Here is a 17,563-nt window from a genome sequence, read left to right on the forward strand (position 1 = left end):
AAACTATTTAAATGCAATGTTACCTAATACTAATACTAATTGAGTGTATGTAAATTTTTGACCCACTGGGAATGTGATGAAAGAAATTTAAGCTGAAATAAGTCATTATGTCTACTATTATTCTGTCATTTCACATTCTTAAAATAAAGTGGTGATCCTAACTGACCTAAAACAGGGATTTTGTACTAGGATTAATTGTCAGGAATTGTGAAAACTGAGTTTAAATGTATTTGGCTAAGGTGTGCTTAAACTTCCAAATTCAACTGTATAATGCATCTTTTGAAGCCATTTACAAAACCCTTCAAATGATTTAAAGAATATAGGGAGACCAGGTTAATACAGGGTCTTCGTAAATATCTTTATTAAAAGAGATTATTCCACGTATCTGATGTGGAGGGCGATGAACAGACAACCAAGTAAAGACATTGTTGATGTGAAGAGGACCACCACAATCACACTTCTTGCCATGTTGACCAACGACCCAGTCCCGCCTCTACGATGATCTGAGCCAGCTGCATCATACACGTGAGCGCTGCACAATCCATGCCGGTGCCTCGATCCTGTCCAGCAAGATTACCTTTCCCCAGGTTCCTCTGCACCTGGTGGGAAGATGGAAAAAATTCAATTTTTATAAGTATAATGTCACAAGAGGAAAAAATTCATTTTAGAAATTCCATAAGAAACACTCTCACACTCAAGTGTGCACACCACACAAATATGCACATATGCGCACACACACATGTGCACACATATGCAAACACACACATATGCACACACAACAAAATGTATTCATGACAAACGTATTCACAGTTCACACTATAAAACATGTAGTGAAAAGCATGTGGTAAAACTGAAGGGAATGGGAGACATGGTGACACAATACTTGAGTAAGAGTGGCTGGGGAAGAGTCTTGTGAACATGCCTGGTAAGCAGAATTAGAAGCAATGCCTCATCTCCAAATCAATAAACTAGTTAACACAAATCCCTTTCATGTCCTGCTCTATACTGTAGGTGACACGTCTGCTCCTGCTCCTCCCCTCTGGCGTACGACATCGCCAGAATATTAACCACCGGTCCTGGGATTCATCATTACGCACACCTGGCACTCATCATTACGTGCACCTGGGAATCATTATCATAATGATTCACACCTGGCCTCCGTTACCTTCATAATTTCCTCCTCTTTATATGTCAGTCCCCATTTCATTCACCAGTTTGCATTGTCCTTGTGTATTGATGTCCTGCCTTATGTTAGTGTCGTGTTCTTGGTTTTGTTGTTTTATTAAAACATTTCATCTGCACCTGCTTCCGACTCACCGCCCCATCATTACAATAGGGAGTAAATAAATTGATAACACAATAGATTACTAGGCAATGGAGCTGAGTTTGAAATAAATCAGTGTAATTGACTAATCTATCAGAGGGGATAGTGGAAAGCAGGCACATTACAAATGTGTGCTCTATGGTAGTGAAATTGAGGATTTTTAAAATGTGTTTATTTATTTAACTAGGCAAGTCAGTTAAGAACAAATTCTTATTTACAATGACGGCCTACCCCGGCCAAACCTGGACAATACTGGGCCAATTGTGCCCTGCACTATGGGACTCCCAAGCACGGACGGATGTGATACAGCCTGGATTTGAACCAGGGACTGTAGTGACACCTCTTGCACTGAGCTGCAGTGCCTTCGACCGCTGACCGGGTGGGAGAACTTTTGCTTTGTAACTTATGAACTTGTTTGGAATCATTCCATCTGTTTTATTATGCAGTATTAGTATTTCCCCAATTTATAGTGAAAGCAGTGATTTAAGGATTATCTCTACTGAAATTAATCAGCCTCGTGCATCGGCAGACTGGACTACAGTTAGTAATTTGGAACTTTATTACGGTACATTATGTTCTCAGGTGGATAATATGGATAAAATAGTATACATCTTTAAACTCAGGAGAGTTTTGTTCCAAATTTGAATTTGATCCAAATAATTTAGATTGATTATGCTAATTAAATATAAAAGAAAATTGATTTTCATTGAGATATATTAACATAAACAATATAAATGATTTAGATCAAATTCAGATTTGGATCAAAACTGTCCTAAGTTTATAGATATTTTCACTAACCAGTGAAAAGTGCTGTCCAGAGATGTCCTTACTGAAGGTGACAGGAAGGGTTGAATATAAGGTAAAGTGCAGATTGGCCGAAGATAATCTCATTAATCACTTTTTCCATCCAAAGCCAAACCTTTCCCTATTTACATCCTGAAAGGTTGTGTTCACTTCTAAATCAAAACACTAATAGAAAAGCATTATGTCTTAGCGAAGCCTGTTTCACATCTGGGTAGTTCCATGTCATTTCAGCAAATCATGACACCCACCACTTCAGATTGTTCTGAAATCGTTTCTGTAGTTAGAAAGAGATAAGATTATCATTTCTGCAACGTTATCATTTTGAAATATATTATAAAATGTAATTGGCCATTTTAATAGGATTCATATAATATTCAATAAATATAGTACCTATCATCCAAATGGTGCCAAACGTTTTTTCTGACAATGAGTAAGACATGAGGCATCCAAAGAAATGGTGAAAAGCCATCCCACATGCCAATCTCACCCCAACAACAAGTATATATACACTGAACAAAAATATAAACACAACATGTAATCATTTAAAAGATTTGACTGAGTTCATATAAGGAAATCGTCAATTGAAATAAATTAGGCCCAAATCTACGGATTTCACATGACTGGGAAAACCAGTCATTATCTGCTGTGACCACCATTTGTCACATGCAGCACCACACACACTTCACACAGCATAGTTGATCAGGCTGTTGATTGTGTCCTTTGGAATGTTGTCCCACTCCTTTTCAATGGCTTTGTGAAGTTGCTGGATATTGGGTGGAACATGCTCAATGGGTGACATGTCTGATGAGAATGCAGGCCATGGAAGAAATGGGACATTTTAGCTTCCAGGAATTGAGTACAGATCCTTGCGACATGGGGCCATGCATTATTATACTGAAAAATGAGGTGATGGCGGTGGATGAATGGCACAATTATGGGCCTCAGGATATAGTCACGGTATCTCTGTGCATTCAAATTGCCACCGATAAAATGCAATTGTGTTCATTGTCCGTAGCTTATACCTGCCCATACCATAGCCCCACCACTATTGGGCACTCTGTTCAAAACTTTGACATCAGCAAACCGCTCGCCCACACGATGCCATACACGTGCTCTACGGTTGAGGCCGGTTGGACTTACTACCAAATTCTCTAAAACGGCATTGGAGGTGGCATATGGTAGATAAATTAACATTAAATTATCTGGCAACCTGACTGCAGGTGGACATTCCTGCAGTCAGCATGCCAATTGCGAGCTCCCTCAAAACTTGAGACATCTGTGGAGTTGTGTTGTGTGACAAAATTGCACATTTTAGAGTAGCCTTTAACTGTCCCCCAGCACAAGGTGCACCTGTGTAATGATCATGCTGTTTAATTAGCTTTTTGATATGTCACACCTGTCAGGTGGATGGGTTATCTTGGCAAAGGAGAAATGCTCACTAACGGGGATGTAAACAAATTTGTGCACAATATTTGAGAGAAATAAGCTTGTTGTGCATATGAAACCTTTCTGGAACCTTATATTTCAGCTCATGAAACATGGGAGCAACACTTTACATGTTGCGTTTATATTTTTATTCAGTGTAGTATTAGTTTGCTATGTCTGACAAGTAGTATGGGGCTGTGGCAAATAGTTTTGTTTCTTCATCCTATGTCCTGTGTTCTCAGTGAGTTGTGGGATTTGTTTTCCTCTGTTCAGATGACTAATTTCTCCATCTAATTTCCCCATCTAACCTGACAGAGCTTGAGAGGATTTGCAGAGACGAATGGGAGAAACTCCCCAAATATAATTTAGGTGTGCCAAGCTTGTAGCGTCATATCCATGAAGACTCGAGGCTGTAATCGCTGCCAAATGTGCTTCAACAAAGTACTGAGTAAAGGGTCTGAATACTTATGTAAATGTAATATTTCATTTTTTTTTAAATAAATTTGCAAAAATGTCTTAAAACCTGTTTTTGCTTTGTCATTATGGGGCATTGTGTGTAGGTAGATTGATGAGGGGGGGGGGGGGGTATTGAATCCATTTTAGAGTAAGGTTGTAACGTAACAAAATGTGGAAAAAGTCAAGGGGTCTGAATATCTTCTGAATGCACTGACTTGTGAAACAACATTTGAAACAGTGGCCAACAAAAGTGTCAGATTTTCACCTAGTAGAGGGAACACCACCATCTATTGGTCAGAACCTGGTAATATCAGAATGTGGGGTGGGACAAAAACCTAACAACTTCAATTAATATTTTCTCTGAACATCACCAAATTCACTGAGAATATGTTACATAGGGTGAAGAAACAATACTCTGAGCTGCAGCTCCATACTACTTGTCAGAGATAGAGAACTGATACTATATACTGGTTGTTATGGTAGGATTGACGTGGGGTGTCCTTGGGTGGCTTTTCACCATTTCTTTGGATTCCTAACTCATTGTTAGAAAAATCAGATGTTAGGTACTATATTTATTAAATATTATATGAATGCTATAAATTAAAATTGCCATTTTGGGTGCAATCAATTAGCTTAATTTCTCAGAATAATGTTGCAGGAATGCTAATCTTATCTGTATCTAACAGAAACGATTTCAGAGGGTCAATCAGCCACATACATTTTTGGACTTATGAATTAATGATATGTACCCATTGATTTTTGAAGAATATAACTTACTTATAAATGCCTCATGAGCTTAGTCCATCAGAACCCCAAATAACATCTGGTTTTATTTCAACATTTTTGAACAAAGAAAATATAAACAAACACTATATAGCCTTAAAACATGGTTAAAGCAATAATTGTGATATCATGGATAGTCAGTCCTTGCATCCAAAGCTCTGTTTATGAATTTTAGAGTGGTTAAATTTCTCCAGCCCCATCCCTCAGCTTTGTACCGAACCAGGGCCTGGGACACGGCTTTGTTATTGTTTCTACAGCTGACTGCTGATTTAAGGAGAGGAGGAGGTTGTCCTCTCTGTCTGAAGAGAGGGGAGGGTTTTTGGGACGTGTGTCTGTTGTGAAGGTCACACCTGCTCTTAGCTTAGGTCACATACTGACCAACAAATTGTTGATCACTCAGCATTGACAGGCTCAGCAGGTAACGCTGAACTATGGCCAGACTATTATAGTAATGTTAATTGGTGAGATTGGGGTTGTAAGGACAGAAAGGGGACGGGGGGGGCATGACCCTCCACATTCTAAAATTGCATTTTGTCTCCCCCAGTTTTTCATTGCACTGTGATACCAGAAGTCCCACTGGTGTGCTCTAGGACCATGCAGATGCGACAGATAGGCTGTTTGGCGGTTTCAGCAGGCTGGATAGATTTAGTACCACGGGGACACCACAGAGCATGCAGATAGGCTGCATGAAGGCAAAGATTCTGAAAGACACTGCAGCTGTTGTGTGCTGTGTGTGTTGAGCATTTTCTCTTAGTTGTAAAAGCGAGCAGAGCAGAAACTGGCTACTCTTTATTTGACTGATGTAGCTGGCGAGGTAACTGCTGAACTAGTAGTGTAACTAACATGTAATTTTAGCTATGGTGATGTTTCATCCTTTCTCGCTTGAAGTTCTGTCTGAAGAGAATGAACTACCTAGCTAGTTAGTAGCTACCACAGCCAGTGCAGCTTGAGTTATCTGTCTGGTAGCAGTATCTAACAGCTGGGGTGTGTATGAAAATGTTTTGTATCCTTTTTGTCCCGTTTCAACAGAAGGCAATTAACTTGGCTAGTTTTCGTCAGTTGATGTACCCTTAGAGCTAGCAATAAGTTGGCAAACATTAGGTAGCTATCTTACTAACTTTAGCTATTATCTTTGCCTCAATCACACTAGACCTGAATGAAAAAATGAAACCAGCAGCCAAATGATTGAAGACCGATATTCTGACTTTTTTTGACAGTGCAATGTGCGTTTTTATTGGAATCAGTAAAGCAATGTAACGTTATTGATCTTTCGGTTTCCCTAGCTAATTCCCTACTTTTCACACTGACACAGTATAAACAGCTCTACAGACTATGCTGTCATGGTGCACAGTCAGTCTTAGCAGGATCAGATGGTGACAGGTGTCCCAGCAGGGTCAGACAGCCAGGGAAGAGCAGTCTACGGAGAACAGGTGAATTTTGCAGTATATAATTACAATCAATGAATGTATAAAGTTCCTTCTTGAGTTGATGGGTGGGCTACAGTCTGGGATCTGGGGATAATGCTTATTTCAATTATAGAACCATTGATTATATTATTGGATAAAACAATGTATAAATGTACACCAAGGTAATTCTTTGTCATGCCTCATCTGAGCAGGATCAGATGGTGACAGGGGTCTCATCAGGGCCAGGCAACTAGGCAAGACCAGTCTGTGACGTCGCTGAGGTGACCTTTTGCAGATACAACACTTTATTCTCTCAGTGCAGAAAACACTGGACAAGCCAGAAACTTCAAAGATTGAAACTATTTTAAGGCAGTCTGACAAACCTCAAGTTGATTTCCAAACTGTATTTAAGGTTGATAGAGGCTTTTCCCAATAACACAAAACATGTCAAACTAAAATGTGAGGAAGACCTGGGAGACGCTATTGATGATGATGAGTGGATACAGATATTTTTGAATGCCCAGTCATGTTCATATCATCTCAGACATACATTACTGCAGTTTAAGACCATCTATATAACAAACTACAGTATCTGCCAGTGAAACTGAATATCATGCACTGCATCTCAGTGCTAGAGGTGTCACTAAAGACACCCTGGTTCAAATCCAGGCTGTTTCACAACCAGCTGTGATTGGGAGTCCCATAGGGCGGAGCACAATTGGCCCAGCGTCGTCCAGGTTTGGCCGGTGTAGGCCGTCATTGTAGATAAGAGTTTGTTCTTAACTGACTTGCCTGATCTTGTGAAGGCTGACTGAATTCTGACAAAGAGGATGTTCTTTTATCTCAGCATGTCTACAGATACGACCTTCTCCCTGTTTTTGTTTGCTTGGAAATGATGATACTGGAGACTGTTATTATAAGAAATTGTGTAACCTAGCATTTATTGCATATTAGAAATGCATTGCCATTAATTGAAAGGTTGGTTGTCCTCCCACGATCTCACGATGGATGGCAGAAATGTCAAGTTAAGTATCACACCAGACCTGTCTGATTTGCGCCTCTCTCAGTGGACTAATCCATTGAAGAAGCCGCAGGGATGACACGGACCAAGAATATGGGGATTGTGGCTCAGATGCACAAGGTACGTCTCTCTCCAGGATGTGCTCACTACCTCCTTTTTGTGCGTATTCATTGTTTCATAACTTCATTGTGTGCGTTGTTTGCTGTCTATCAATTCCCCATTACATATATCACCAGTTAGTAGCCTACAGTTACCGTTACTGTCCATCATTTCTAATCTGCAATGTTTGTTTGGTTATGGTCATTTCTGTTAATGCATTCAATATAGTATTATCAGGGCCAAAAATGTATTTTTTTTGTCCACCAGCCACTGTGTCAGGTAAATTAAAAAATCTACCAGCCATTCAGATTTTTACCAGACAAAATCTTTTTTTTTCAGCAAAAATTACACCAACAAAACAAAAATGGATGAGCATGCTTTGTAATGTTTCTAAAACAATAAATGCATTACTAATAAGAAGTAATGTGGTATATTGTTTAACAGATGTTCACCTGTCCCTGTAAGGGTGGGAGATTTCCGTAGCAATGCGACTTGAGTCATTCTCCTGTGAGAATGAGAGTCTGACTGCGTCAAAGATTTGTATAAATAAACCAAGACAGACCCCAGCCTGTCGTTTCCAATGGGAACAAATGAATCATCGTGGGCAGAACAAGCAAGGAGGTCCTATTAGCCCATTCTAGCATACATCTGCATATTTCCACTAGGGAACGCCTACTCTGTGAAGTGCACGTGTGCAATAACTAAATTCGCCTTTGCACTCCTAAACAACATTTTTTTTTTTTTTTGACAAAGGTTAAAGTATTTAAAACGTAGCCAACTCTGTTCATAACAGATTTTAGTTTTGGGAACAGAAAACTAGGGAAGAGTGGGAACTATCGATGAGAACATTTGCAGAATGTTGGCCAAAATCCATCTTCTCCCACTGCCAGCCACTGGGCTTCCTCTCATTACCATATTGGGTAGTGAGTGGAAATGCCAAGCGGTTGCTTCACATTTACACATCCGGTGAAATATCTGTCTCATTGTTCTATCTGTGGCTGCGTTGTCTTCTCTTCCCTAGCAGTTGAAACTCAAATATTGAAAAACAACCAAGCTTGTGAACATAACAATGTAAATAGCCAAGAAACACAAGGACAAAGTCTCATTGCAGTAGACTTTTGCTTCAAGTAAATTATACCAACTGTCATGCCTGTGCACAGAGCTTCTAAAAACAAATATTCACTCAGCTCTTCAAGTGTGGACAGCCCCTAGCCTGTCAGTGTTGCAGCTCGGGGTGGGATAGGCTGTAGGATTTTTAGGTCTTTGACTTTGTGCGATTAATTTACCAAGCATTGGAGCACCTTAAATACTGTAAACTGTTATGGTCAAAACATATTGCTAAGATAGGGAGAGGTCTGTCCGTAATAAAGCGCTGCTCTACTTTCTTGACATTGCTATCAACAAAACAAGACTTACAGGCCATAGTTTTGTTGCACCCGGACTACTGTCCAGGCATATGGTAAAGCGCCACAAAGAGGGACATCGGCAAATTACAATTGGCCCTGAACAGAGCAGCACGACTGATCCTTAAATGTACACGCAGAGCTAACATTAATAATATGCATGTCAATCTCTCCTGGCTCAAAGTGGATTTAGAAAAGGTTCTGAAAGGGCCAAGAATGGCCCCTTTCAGCATGATTTTCCCAAACATTGTATGTGTTACAAATGTAAAAAGCAAGTTACACATTCCTCACAATTAAGTTTTTATGTGAGAACTGCCAGAACAATCTGTGATACCCAAAAATATTTTCGGGCCAAGCTGGCAGGTAAATTCCCTCTTCTTTGGAGGGTGATGGGTATTGATTTAGACAGTTTTGGAATAAACTCAAAAGAAATTAGGGTAAAAAGTAATTTGGCATAGATGATATTCAAGTATTCCACGGACACCAACCTACAGTGGGATTACATTTGCTATGTGAATTACAAGTGATTTATGACACTTTGGACAGAAACCAGAATATAGAGCCAATCAATAAAGATAATTGGAAAGTACCTTTACACCTCCATCAAAAGGAAAAGGGGAGGTCACCTCTCCACTGTGGTAAATGACATGGTGAGCATTCAAGTTTAAAAGGGCAGCTGTTTGCATCACTCCATATTTGAGCTGCAGACAGGTGGTGGATGAATTTTGCAAACTCTACACATTATTAACTTTTAATGTAAGCATTTACAGCTCCAGAATGCACAACCCACTGTCAGTTCCATGATAACTATCTGGAGGTGAGAGACTAGCCTGGTCCGATATCTGTTTGTGCAGTCTTGCCAACTCCTATGGTCATTGTAGTTGGACAAACACGTGGAACCAGGCAATGAGAGAGAGAGAGAGAGAGAGAGAGAGAGAGAGAGAGAGAGAGAGAGAGAGAGAGAGAGAGAGAGAGAGAGAGAGAGAGAGAGAGAGAGAGAGAGAGAGAGAGAGAGAGAGAGAGAGAGAGAGAGAGAGAGAGAGAGAGAGAGAGAGAGAGAGAGAGAGAGAGAGAGAGAGAGAGAGAGAGAGAGAGAGAGAGAGAGAGAGAGAGAGAGAGAGAGAGAGAGAGGGTACTGACCTCCTCCTGCTGATGGTACTCTGAGATGAGGTTGAAGGGGATGGTGTACAAGGTGCTGGACATGACTCCGAAGACAGGATGAGGGTGGTGATGATGTTGGGGATCAGGCTGATCAGACTGATGCCCAGACCAAACACAAAGTATCCCACAAAGTTGAGCCCCTTCAGATCAACGAAGGGCTGCAGCAGCCTCTGGACATCTGAAGACACATCAGACGTAGAAAGAGAGAAGGAAGAGAGGGAGGGAGATTTCATCTTTACACGGTATGTGGATTGGTACTGCCAAGTAAGATTTATTTTTATTTTTACAGTATATACTACTGTGTAAGAACATGCAACATGTCTAAGAAGACTGCAGGTATAACTAAATAGAGAAGTGATTTCTTACTCAAGGGCACAACAAAAATTCTATCTGCTTGGGATTTGAATAAGCCATTTCTTATCCCTCCATATCTATTTTAGCAAAGTGTTGCGATAGTGCTCCTTATTACTTTGCTTTCCTTGTGTCAAAAATGTGAATGCCACTGAATAAACAAACACGTCATCATTGGTAATTCAGTTACATGGGATGACGATGGCCTGCTGTTCTGCTTACCGGCATTGGATCTAATGCATGCAAATGTGTGTCACTATTCTCCATAGACAGAAAATCAATTTGGTTTGTTCTCCATGCTCTACTTTCAGTGATTGGAGTTTAAGTATAAGACAAGTAAGTCTTACTTAATTAAATAAATTACCGAACAATAATGAAATTATAAGCATCTGCTATGCACTTATGCAGTGAATGATTGAATACGTTCTGTGCTGTGACTTAGCTTAAGGGTATGCGTTATTACATCAGTGTGTGTCACACAACATATACCACAGTCGCCAAGCAGGCTCGGAGCAAACTTCTGTGGAAAGTTCCCTATGTTGTTTGGACATGAGCAGACAAGATATGAACTCATAAGCTTTAGAATCAGGAGTGAAGTAAGTCTCTTTACAACAAAACAAACATTCGCAAAGGATATTAGCTACGGCTCTATTGTGGACATTGGGTGACTACACGTATACCCTTGAGCTAAATCACATTGTGGACATTGGGTGACTACACGAATACCCTGGAGCTAAATCACATTGTGGACATTGGATGACTACAATTACATTTACGTTTGACATTTTAGTCATTTAGTAGACATTCTTATCCAGAACAACATACAGGAGCAATTAGGGTAAAGTGCCTTGCTCAAGGGCACATCTCCATGCTCACCAAGTCAGCTTAGGGATTCAAACCAGCAACCTTTCAGTTACTGGCCCAATGCTCTTAACCACTAGGCTACCTGTCAATAATGTCTTACTTATGAATGCTGCGACACAACAGGAATAGAGAGCAGAGGAGACAGAGTTGATACAGAGACCCCAGCATCCAATCTCCACCCCCTCTCATACCGCTCATAGGCTGTAGAGTTATGGTCCGCATACGGGTTGCCCTTATACACAATCTGTCATCACACACAAATAACCATTATTACACACACTTTATGACCAAGTATGATGATTATCATAATTATGATAATTACATGCACAATGGAGACAAAGTCACCACCACAGCTGAATACGAATTGAACTAGTTACTTACATAAATGTGGTGTTTGATTCAATATGTCTCTCCAATCTCTACCCACTCCTCTGACATATAATCAATAAGTGGTGGTATGGTGGTTGAGGGTTAAGATAAAAGCCTGTGCCTGCATGAAGTGATGGAGGACGATGATGTATTTATCTTATAATGCATGTGCTGTACAGTAGCTTGTAACAGTTAACAAGTTCCATCCCATGTGTCAACAACATAAACCACATCAAATCAAATCAAATTTATTTATATAGCCCTTCGTACATCAGCTGATATCTCAAAGTGCTGTACAGAAACCCAGCCTAAAACCCCAAACAGCAAGCAATGCAGGTGTAGAACATCTGCCACGGCTCTCTATTGATACAGTGAAAGCACAGTATGTTTAGGTCTGACCTGCTGCTTAGTTTGCCTCAGTCTCAACCACTAAATCACCACCACCATGTGACAGCAGCCTGCGTAAGAGCAGTCATCAGCATACAGATCAGATGAGACCTGACCACCATAAAGCCGGTCTGTCAATGTCTTCATTACAGAGCAATTAATAGTTGGGCACACAGAACCAAATCAGCCAAGGCTGTGACGAGAGACTACCCACCAATCAGGGCATGTTGTGATGGTGCTAAATAAATAAACAGGAAGCCTTTTAATGAACACAGTGATGAACCTCGATCGCATAATGGAGTGAAAACATTAAGTTCTCTTATGACCACTGTCAAATAAGGGCAATCATTAGTAGTCTGAGTGATATAATTAGTTTGTCCTTTAATGGTCTCTCTCTCTCCCTCCCTTCCTCTCTCCCTGTCCCATGAAGTCTGTGAAGAAGAGCCTGTTGCAGAGGAAGATGGTCCATCCCAGCAAGTGAGTGACACAGAGACAGCGGTAGTGACTGGGTATGTTAATCATAGCCAGGATACAGGACTTCAGAGTTATCCTCTTCTTCTGCAGGCAGAAACAGGGTAGAGACACGCACATGGCAGATCATTAGATCATGAGACTTCTGCTGCAGGCGGACAATAGAGAGACATGCACATGGCAGATCATTAGATCATGAGACTTCTGCGGACAGACACAATAGAGAGACACACACATGGCAGATCATTAGATCATGAGACTTCTGCTGCAGGCAGACACAATAGAGAGACACACACATGGCAGATCATTAGATCATGAGACTTCTTCTGCAGACAGACACAATAGAGAGACACACACATGGCAGATCATTAGATCATGAGACTTCTGCTGCAGGCAGACACAATAGAGAGACACACACATGGCAGATCATTAGATCATGAGACTTCTGCTGCAGGCAGACACAATAGAGAGACACACACATGGCAGATCATTAGATCATGAGACTTCTTCTGCAGACAGACACAATAGAGAGACACACACATGGCAGATCATTAGATCATGAGACTTCTGCTGCAGGCAGACACAATAGAGAGACACACACATGGCAGATCATTAGATCATGAGACTTCTTCTGCAGACAGACACAATAGAGAGACACACGCATGGCAGATCATTAGATCATGAGACTTCTGCTGCAGGCAGACACAATAGAGAGACACACACATGGCAGATCATTAGATCATGAGACTTCTTCTGCAGACAGACACAATAGAGAGACACACGCATGGCAGATCATTAGATCATGAGACTTCTGCAGGCAGACACAATAGAGAGACACACACATGGCAGATCATTAGATCATGAGACTTCAGAGGGTCTCACACAGAACAGCAGGGAGTCAGTGAATGTCAAAAACAGGAAATTTAAAAAAGAACAAGGAACAGCAGGGTGTCAGATAAGAACAAAGACGTCAGATGAAAGCTAGTAGCTAATGACAGATACACTAGCCTTATGCTGAAAATATATATGTTTTAACAAGTCAGGAAGAGAGGGAATTTAAAAAATAAAACATTTAAAGAAATGGGTGAGAATTTTTTTTTAAAACCATGTGCTCTTTCTTTAAGTTTGTTCTGGTTTAATATACCATAGTTCTGTGTTCTGTAGGATTCAACGTTTTTCTATTGCTTACGTGTACACAGATTGTCATGACAGCATACATTTATTCGAATCATCATCCCAAAATATATTCCCCATAAACCTTTACAGGAATGCTTCTGCAAAATCGAAAATTAATATGAGAATCTATATGGTTGCACCAAAGTGCCCTGTCTGGCTACTGTGATAATGGAGAACCTTGCCTGCAAAAGAGTCTTCTTTAGCAAGGATTCATAGTAAGTACTTCCTGACTCTTTTCGTAGATTTTTGAATTACTTCTGCAAAGTCATCGTTAATTTCCAGCTATATTTACACACTGGGCATAAATATCCATCATCATTAAATTACCATTGTCAAATGCTATGGTGCTGAATTGAATTGTTGAATGCTAGTCTGAGTTTCAATGAATCTCATTCAGAGCACTGGTTTGAATGACTGTCTGAGCCTTAGAGATCATATCATTCATTTAATTCCAGGACGTGAGCTACCTATACATGTAATACAGTATAATGGCCATTTCAATTACTTTATCTGTGTGAACGAGGTGACGTTATAACCTTTATTTATTTATTTTATTTCACCTTTATTTAACCAGCTAGGCCAGTTGAAAACAAGTGCTCATTTACAACTGCGAACTGACCAAGATAAAGCAAAACAGTGCAACAAAAACAACAACACAGAGTTACACTTTTAATGACTGTCTTACACCCTGACGACTGCCTGGTCTCACCAACATCAAGGTATCCATGCATGCAATCCAGCTGCCGCCGGTAACTAAGAATAACTACATGACCCTTGTCCTCTAACAATTCTCACATCTCGCAATGACTGGGGAGTGGTCACCATTGCCACACACCAGAGCTAATTTCAATGCTACACATATAGGATCTTAATTTGACCTGAATTATAACAGCAAAATAATCCTGCAGCAAGAGGATTTTAACATGTTGTCCATAATGTTGTTTGATCAGTGGTTAGGCTATTAGCTGGTCAAAATTAGTCTAGACCGTGTGTTAGTGCCAGTGGTGATTTTAGCATCTAAATCTTGGTGAGGCAAAAACCCAAAATGTTTTTTGATGCATGCCAGCAAAGCTGCTACACAACACTAAACAATACATTAATTGTACTAGAACGGTGACAAACGGTGCCCACAAACAGTTAGGGCCTACATAAAGCTGTCCCACAGCAGGGCTTTCTTTTCAGTACCATGGAGTGAATCTTTACCATTGCTACACCTGGCTATCAGCAGAACCTTGTCTGGCAGCAAAACAGATCATTCAGCCTCATTTACCGCCTTTGTAAAAAACATAGCTGATATGGCTGACTTGCTTAAAGAAATATGGTTTCTACTGACAATTGAGATGTACAAACTATGGAATAAGAGGATGACGAGAGGATAAGAGGCAATCCGTAATTTTTACTAAGACGTTAATGAGTGAGCTAGGAAGGACGTAGGCAATATAACTATTTATTCAGGACTTTTGAAATGTACAGCGACAGAATTCAGAACACGGGCCATTCTTACAGTATTCTCCCTGTACACCAAGTCAGAACTGTAGGAGAAATAAAGGGGCATATAAGCAGGCAATGAATGCTCTTAAAATATAAAAAGATTACATTTCTCTAACACAGGCTATAGGATGCATGTGCATCACCAAGTCAGAACAGTAGGCTAAGTGATGAGGGGGGAAGATTATTAGGGTGAGGCACATAGGCTTCTAACACTTTACTACACAACATACACTTAGTATTACTTTCTTTGCTACAGTATACATATCTCCCTGGTATATTACATAATTTATGCAGCAGCATACAATACATTTGTGGATTCACCTTGCTGTGCTCACTTGAGCAGGAAGGTGGAGCGGCGGTCCTTGTGGGCAAATTTTGTCATCAAACTTTGTCATCAAAGTCTGGCATTCTCTGGGTTTAGAAAACACGGTTGAATCATGACTTCAGTGACCTTCAGGTCGGAGATTTAGAAAGAGGCCCGCGTTCCCGACTTGGAATTCTAAGTTGGATGACCATTCAAAACGTATGTCCCCAGTTGGAGCTTGTTCCCAGTTGTCTTGAACTCACTGAATTCTGAGATTTCCCAGTTCCAAGTTTCCAGTAGTTTTGAATGCGGAGAAGTCATGCTGGATTGACAGCATGGCCAATGTATTCAACCTTTTCTGGCCCATGGTGTTGAATGTTTATCCTTTTAAGCCTGGGAAAGAGACCCTTAAACCCAAACGTATACCACACACCCACTCCACTGAATAGCAGGGTAGTGATTGGTTTGCAACACTTGTAGTTAGCCACTGATTCCTTCCAAGAAAACAAATTGTTGAATTTGCGATTTCCAACTTGTTGAGTAATGTTAAATGTCCCATGGCCATAGAGCATCGATACATTTTATATAGAATTTCTGTAATTTAAAAAAAACATTTGCCAGTAGATTCATGACGATGACTGCTTGTCTAGCTTGCTAGCTAAGATTTTGAATGTGTGACGTTGACATGATCAGTCCAATTAAAGCTACAGTAGATATAACGTGATTTGACTTAATTTTATCTGTAGCCAATGACCCTGAGTCTTCTTGGATGGGCACTTCTAAAGTAACTCTATGGTAGCAACCAAGGGGCTTGAACTTTTGAGCTCTCCCTGTAGATTTTGCGGTGACATAGCGTCCCCATGAGTGACAGAACACTGAGCCAACCAATCAGAGTGCAATTAGAGAACATTACCAACCCTTGTATTTTCTGCCTCACCACCACGGAAAGCATTGAGCTAGGCTGAAACACCTGCATTTTGGAGCTGTCTTACTCAAGAAAGCAAATAAGAGACGTATGTTCGTATGCGCCTTTACTAACTCAATGATTGTTTTTTATTGTTTGCAAACTGATATGTGACACGTATTAATGACAAAATAACATGCAAAACAGGAAAAAAATAGAGATGTATTTCTTTCAGCTAACAGGTGGGGCTCAAAACAGGTGGGGCTCTGCCCTGAATGATGGGCCGCCACTTGTTAGTGCGGGTTTCCAGTGAATTTATGAATATTCCGAAGCTCATCTACAGGACAATTCTCACCACCAAATTAAGATCCTACATACAGTGGGGCAAAAAAGTATTTAGTCAGCCACCAATTGTGCAAGTTCTCCCACTTAAAAAGATAAGAGAGGCCTGTAATTTTCATCATAGGTACACTTCAACTATGACAGACAAAAAAACTTTTGTTATTGACCAAATACTTATTTTCCAACATAATTTGCAAATAAATTCATAAAAAATCTTACAATGTGATTTTCTGGATTTTTTTTCTCATTTTGTCTGTCATAGTTGAAGTGTACCTATGATGAAAATTACAGGCCTCTGTCATCTTTTTAAGTGGGAGAACTTGCACAATTGGTGGCTGACTAAATACTTTTTTTGCCCCACTGTATGTACAATTGTATGAACACAAAAGAGACATTTAAACACATACATGTATGTCTCACACAGTGATGATACATTTTTATTATGGATACAGACTATTCACAATGGTCCAAAGAGAGACAGTGCGTTCAGAAAGTATTCACACCCCTTGACTTTTCCACATTTTGTTACGTTTCAGCTTAAAAAAGGTTTTTCCTCAATCTACACACAATACCCCATAATGCCAAAGCGAAAACAGGTTGAGAATATTTTGCAAATGTATTTTTTAAAAACAGACCCTTTTTACTCAGTACCTTTTTGAAGCACCTTGGGCAGTGATTACAGCCTTGAGTCTTCTTGGGTATGACACTACAAGCTTGGAATACCTGTATTTATGGTGTATTTAGAGTATTTAGGGAGTTTCCTCTCTTCAGTTCCTCTCAAGCTCTGTCACGTTGGATGGGGAGCATCGCTGAATGGCTATTTTCAGGTCTCTCCAGAGATGTTCGATCGTGTTCAAGTCCGGGCTCTGGCTGGGCCACTCAAGGACATTCAGAGACATGTCCCGAAGCAACTCCTGCGTTGTCTTGGCTGTGTGCTTAAGGTCGTTGTCCTGTTGGAAGGTGAACCTTTGTGGTCCTGAGCACTATGGAGCAGGTTTTCATCAAGGATCTCTCTGTAGTTT

General features: G+C 40.3%; 1 pseudogene across 1 annotated transcript; it reads right to left on the minus strand.

Moving 5' to 3' along the window:
* Positions 1–344: 344 nt before the first annotated feature.
* LOC110536808 (membrane-associated transporter protein-like) lies at positions 345–12,629 on the minus strand (annotated as a pseudogene). The gene is made up of 4 exons (XR_016484922.1): positions 12,276–12,629; positions 11,219–11,346; positions 9,862–10,060; positions 345–599 (listed from the first exon to the last, which is right to left on the minus strand). The product of XR_016484922.1 is annotated as a membrane-associated transporter protein-like (transcript).
* Positions 12,630–17,563: the final 4,934 nt, after the last annotated feature.

This window comes from Oncorhynchus mykiss, chromosome 12 (assembly GCF_057628025.1).
Source record: "Oncorhynchus mykiss isolate SJ-2025 chromosome 12, ASM5762802v1, whole genome shotgun sequence".
NCBI lineage: Eukaryota > Metazoa > Chordata > Actinopteri > Salmoniformes > Salmonidae > Oncorhynchus > Oncorhynchus mykiss.